We start from the raw sequence: 6636 nt of genomic DNA, 5'->3' as shown, positions 1-6636 counted from the left end.
TTTGAATATAATAAAAATATTCAATAAAATAAACTATTTTCTTGTAAAATAATTTTCATAAAACTATCTGTACATAATTCTTATAGCGTAAAAGTTAATTATATTCATATATACTATAAAGCAAATAACCAAAGCATAAAATTTCTTTTACAGTGACACGTGGGCCCACATCTATCTAAAATGCATCGGAAGCTGGAAACCTACAGCTTTTACCGATTCGAGTCCAAATGAAGATCCTTGTCAAAGTCAGCAAACTATGGAATTCCCCGAGCCTGAAATGTGAGGAAATGAGGGTGGTGAGATTATAAAATCCCAGTGAGTAAACAGATACCATCTAAACTATCTAAAGTCGAGTAAATGGAGACAATTAAAATAAGTCATCATACTGTAATTTCATTACCTTTCAGTTCATTTCAACCAAATAAAATCAATCCATATAAATCGAGTAATCAACTTGGCTTATGAATTTCTTAAAACTTGGGCTTGTGCCAAAACTCATACTCGGTGATACCTTGCGCAGGGCATCCAACTGAGTCCGTCAAGGCTGTTAAAAATTTGTATACACTTAAATTATATTTTTAATTTGAGAAAAATACAGCCGTTCCTTGGCGTTGGCTGAGTTCCCCTTCACGTGGTGGTTTGGCGTGAAATGAACCCTAAGCTTTACCCCCAGGAGATACCCTACGCGCCTCTCCGTTCGAGGTAATAATATAATGGAGTTTACCGTGCCCCTCTAATAGGCTGGTCCACGGAACCCCCTCTGCAGTAAATAATTAATATATAATCCACCAATCAATAAATTCAATTCTAGCATGTCATGGCAATTTATCACAACCTAGCCTCTCAAGGCTGAATACACAGTATAAATAATTATAACACCAAAATCAGTTTAGCCATTCATGCTCATTTATTGTCATAAGCCATTCAATTTAAAACCATAAATTTACAACACAAGCAGGCAGTCTCCAATTACTCTATTTTCAAAACCAATATTCGATTTTTCAGAAAATTTATAAAATCATTTTATAAAATCACAATTTCTCTTAAAACATAGCAATTTACCATTTAAACCCATTTTTCATAAAATCACACAATTGTATAAAACTACTCTAGATAATTAAGACGATAATAAGTTTACTCACAGTATTAGGAGTAGAAATACTCCTATCTTCCGCCCTCGGGTGCAGTCTCTTACCCGAAACAATTGACTCACCACCTATCCATAATCCATGACACAAAATTCAATAAATTGTGTCAATTTATCATAAATTATTTCAGGCTCTTATCCATGCGTATGCACTAGATAGGATTTGAAATGTCTAGACAATCGCTTAATTGCGGTGTCCGACCTAACTCGCCTATACACGGTGTAAATTCCTAAAATCCCCAATTCGACTCCAATTCCATCCATTTCAATTTCAATTATCCAATTATATCCACAATACCTCAATGACTGTGAATTTGGTCCAATTTATCAGTCCGGACTATAAATTACGCTTTTACCCCTAGTGGGTAAAAATTTCAATTTATTGCACCGAAAATTCCCATTTAATTTCCAACCTCATAATTCATCATTTTTCCACCCAATTCTCTTAAAATAAAGTCAACCTCATCCTCACATACCATTGGCTAGATTCGGCCTAGGGAAATTCATGGAGAAGATAAATATTTTTCTTGTTGTTTTACTCATAAACATGCTAAACTAACACTAAACACTAACATAGCTCAAAATCAAATTTATCTAACAACTTTCTCTCTCTAAACCCATATGACCAGAATTCAAATCATCCTCAAATCACATGATTCAACCATGAAAAATGATGGAAAATGCATGGGAAAGGTAAAGCACAAGACAAATTTAAGAAATGTTACCTTTTTTCACTTGATTTTTGAATTTCCACCTATTTTCCCTTTAAATTTCTTAGCTAGGGTTTTATTTTCTCCTTTCTCTCTCTTGTTTCTTGCTTGGCCGAATGTTGAAGAAGAAGAATGGGTGGGCTGATTTTTTTTATGCCTTTTTATTGTTTAATGAAATAATATTATTTTATTCATATTTTAAATATTTTATTAATTCATTTTTTTTTCTAGCCATCCATTTGTCCTACTTTTTTCACCATGCATTCCCTTTGACTTATCCAAGTCTTAAGTGAAATTTCCAGATTTTTCCAAAGTTTTGGTGGAGCAAATTTTTCAAAATTACACTTTTGCCCCCGAACTTTTCAAAAATTACATTTTTACCCCAAAAATTGAAAATTTTCCATAATGCATAATTTTCACTCCTCATACTCATTTCACACTCCAAATAATTAAATTTGATCAAAATCCTTTCAAAAAATTAAATTTTCGATTCCGAATGGTAAAATTACCATTTTACCCTTTTACTCCAAATTATACCGAAATTAAAATTTTTCACTTCTAAACCTCAAATCTTACTCCAATAAGTCAAATGGGGCCAAAAATCTTTTCTAAAAATTTCCATTTTGTCCCCAGGTGGCAAATGACCATTTTGCCCCTAGATAGCGAAAATTCCAGTTTGACTCCAAATTGATCCTCGAACTCCGAATCACCATATTAACCCATTCTGGGACTTTAAAATTCTTAATTTCATTGTAAATTCTCTATTTGATCTAGTTCGAGGCTTAAATCAACTTTATTGTACCTCTAGGTACAATACCGACTTTTGTAAATTTTTCAAGACTCTCTTAGCATGTAAACATGCTATCCACCACATGTATGTCATCACAAATATTTCTGTAGAGTCGGGCTTGTCATCTTCTCCCCCACTTGGATCAACCATATGATCCTCCTTCTTGATTGACTTCGACATCCGGCTAAATATTAATATTTTAATATTATTTTATTAATAAAATATTATTTTATTCTAAAAATTTTATCTTGTCTCCTTGGTACCCGAAATACCTTATTATGCCTCACTTGACTTCTGAATCGCCTTTTATCTCACAAATTCTCCTCCGATAAAATTATTATTATTTTATTTTTATTTTCTCATTTGCGAAATATTTTATCATAAACTACTCCTTTCGTCTCTTATCACTTTTAAACATTTTAATTGACCTCAATTTGCATTCGATCAACTTTATTTATCACCATATCAAAGTATGGGGTATTTCATTCTATGTAATGCAAAGTTAAATCGTGTTGACCATTTGGTTTTTACTTGTTGTGAAACTTGGAAATTATAAGGGTTGTGGTTCAGCTTATGTGGTTTCTAATGGTTAACTCCAGGGGGTGCTAGGACTTTTCTACTTGCATTGGAAGGGGGCTTTGATCAAAGAGGGAGGAAGAGAGTTGTGGGACATGTTTTTTTTTTTTTACATTATTTAGTGTGTGTGTGGTTGATTAGGAATGAGATAGTATTTAGAAGGAACCTTTGGAAAGTTGAGCAAGTATTTTGTTTAGTGAAAGTGCACATAGCTTATTGGGCTTGTACTAGATGGCTCAAAATTGCTACCTTTATTGTTGATATTTGGCTATGTCCAAATCTTACGAATGTACCTAGTAAAAAACTTAAATCTTTTATTGTTATTAATTGGGTTGCTCATCCTAAGGGGTGGATGAAATTTAACATTGATGGATCTACTAGGGAGAATATGGGGAGGCGGGTATTGATAGGGTTATGAGGAATGATTTCTTTAAAATTATGGTTATGTTTTCAAATTTTGTAAGGGTACATGTAACAAACTTTTCAGAACTTAGGACAATATTTAAAGCATTTATCATCTTTGAATCTTCTAAATGGTAGTCTTCCCATTCCTTGATAATGAAAGTAATTCTGCTAATGTTGCTAAATGCATTAGGGATATGAATGGAACGCCATGATAATATTGATAGTGGATTCTTATAATAGAGTCTCTAAAAAGAAAAATGAAGAGTTGGAAGATTATTCATACATTGAGAAATGCCAATGCGATTGCTGACCAACTGACTAAAGATTGGGTGTTATTAGAGAATGATTTTATTTATATTTCTCCTTCAGAGTGGTGCTTTCATTTCTTTCAAGATTTATTCAAATGGCCTTAAGTTTTGGAATTATTTTTTTAAGAGTTATTTGTATGGAGTTGGTCTTGATTGAGCTGTACTCAATTCTTGGGGGAAGGTATTCAATGTAGAGTTGGAGAATTCCCTACTACGTATTTAGGATTACCCATTAGAGCTAATCCTAGACGAGTTAAAACTTTGAAACAAGTGTTGGATAGAGTGGAGGCTAGATTAGCTAGGTGGAAATCCAAATTATTATCCATAAAAGATAGGGTAATAGTTTTAAGATTGATGTTTGCTAATTTTTTGCTGCATTACATGTATCTTTTTCAGACCCCATAAGAGGTGATTAAGGAAATAGAGAAGATTAAGAGGAGATTTCTATGGAGTGGAGGAGGACTAAAGTCGAGGATGCATTTGGTGGATTGGGGAACCATATGTATTTATCGTGAGCATGATAGGCTTGGCTTACTTAGTTATGAGCTTAAGAATAAAGCATTGTTAAGTAAATGGTTATAAAGATATGGGGGTGAAAAAGGATGTTTGTGGAGGGAGATTGCGGATGGAAAAGTTGGCGTTGATTCTTTAGCATTACTGTCAAACCTTGTTGTTAATTACAACTGCTTTACTTTGTGGAGCGATATTATAAGTCCCTTTTCCCTACTAACAAATTTTTTATACAATTAACATCAAGTTTTGGATTTATTGTGGGTGACGCCAAAGTATATCTTTTTGGGAAGATGAGTGGATTGAGGGGCCTATATTAAGAGAGAGTTTTGCTAGAATGTATTCTTTTTTGGCTAATCGAAAAGGAACACTGTGTGAGTATGGGAAACTAGTTGGGAATAAATGGGTATGGAATATTGAGTTGCATTAGAGAGATTTTCAGTGGGAAATGAGTCATAGATATATTCTTGTCAGCTTACTTAATGAGTGTCCATTGGGTAATAGTTTGAAAGATAAGCTAGTGTCCAAACATGAAACTAGTGCAAAAGTTTCTACAAAATAGGGCAGTGTTGAAAAAGAGTAATAAGAGTGATGAAGTGTGGAAGGTAGTTTGGAGTGGGTAGGTACCACATAAAGTAGAGATTTTTAGATGGCAGTAAGGTTGCAGTGAAGTGTGAATTAATTAAGAGAGGGTTATTGAGTTTAAGCATGATTATGTGTGTTTTATGTAATGCAAAGTTAAATAGTGTTAAGCATTTGGTTTTTACTTGTTATGACACTTGGAAATTATGGGGGTTGTGGTTCAACTTATGTGGTTTTTAATGGTTAACCCTAAAGGATGCGACGACTTTTTTACTTGCTTTGGAAGAAGGTTTTGATCAAAAAAATAGGAAGAGAGTTATAGGACATGTCTTTTTTTTTTTTCACATCATTCAGTGTGTGTGGTTGATTAGGAATGAGATAGTATTTAGAGGGAAGCTTTGGGCACTTGATCAAGTATTTGGTTTACAAAAGATGCATGTAGCTTATTGGGCTTGTGCTAGATGGCTCGGTATTGGTACCTTTATTGTTGATATTTGGCTATGTCCAAATCTTACAAAAGTACCTGGTACAAAACCTAAACCTAAGGGGTGGATGAAGTTTAATGTTGATGGATCTACTAAGGGGAATATAGGGATGCTAGTATCAATGGGGTTATCAGGAATGATTTCTCTAAAATTATGGTTATGTTTTCAAAATCTGTAAAGGTACATGAAGCAAACTTTTCAGAACTTAGGGTAGTACTTGAAGCATTTATCATATTTGAATCTTTTAAATGGTACGCTTCCCATTCCCTGATGATGAAAGTGATTCTACTAATGTTGCTAAATGCATTAGGGATGCGAATAGTGCACCATGAAAATATCGACAGTGGATTCTTATAATAAAGTTTTTGTAAAAAATGAAGAGTTGGAATGGTATTCGTATGTTGAGAAGGGCAAATGAGGTTGTTGACCAATTGGCTAAAGATTGGGTGTTATTAGAGAATGATTTTATTCATATTTGTCCTTAAGGATGGTGCTTTCATTTCTTTCAAGATTTAATTTGAATGGGAATTTGTTAGTCTTGTACATGTGCTACTGGTTGATTTTCTCAATTTCTAAGAGGTGTTGGTAAATGCTAATGACAGGGTTCTCAACTTTTACAATTAAGCCATCATTGAACCGATTACTAGCAAAATTTATGGCATATGGCTATGTGCTTGGTTGTAAGTAGTGCTAGTTTCTAGTAGGGAAGGTGATTATTGTGGTTTATATTGTATTCAACATTGGGAATTGGTGGTTGTGCTCTTTGATTTAATATTTCGGGTATTGGAAGACTGATGGTTACTATGCTATCGTTGGTTTATCATTTTAATCATAGACTTCATTTTTGTAATGAGGATACACGTTTGATTATATTAATGAATAACTTTTAACAAAAAAATTAATTGAAATTGACTAATGTTCAATTGGTTTATTCAGTTTTCATAGTTTTTCATTATTTTTCAATAACTTTTAACAAAAATTTTCAACAATATTTTTTTAAAAAAAAGGGATTAAAACTCTCACATATAAAAAATGTTTAAACATAAAAATTCAACTAATTCAATCAGGATTACTTGATATTGTTAAACATTTTATGATAGTTAATTTGATTTTGAGAATATTG

The 6636-nt window shown here is 33.0% G+C and overlaps 1 long non-coding RNA gene across 2 annotated transcripts; it reads right to left on the bottom strand.

Annotated features, from left to right (window-relative positions):
* Positions 253-1913, bottom strand: LOC108663712. Of its 2 annotated transcripts, none has more exons than XR_001929721.1 (3): positions 1873-1913; positions 1143-1216; positions 253-272 (listed from the first exon to the last, which is right to left on the bottom strand). It is a non-coding gene; the product is annotated as an uncharacterized LOC108663712 (long non-coding RNA). The 2 variants fall into 2 exon arrangements; XR_001929720.1 differs by lacking the exon at positions 253-272 and adding an exon at positions 721-760.

Source organism: Theobroma cacao, chromosome 10 (genome assembly GCF_000208745.1).
Source record: "Theobroma cacao cultivar B97-61/B2 chromosome 10, Criollo_cocoa_genome_V2, whole genome shotgun sequence".
NCBI lineage: Eukaryota > Viridiplantae > Streptophyta > Magnoliopsida > Malvales > Malvaceae > Theobroma > Theobroma cacao.
The sequence above is the reverse complement of the archived record's forward strand: the minus strand, read 5'-3'. Positions and strand labels throughout refer to the sequence as shown.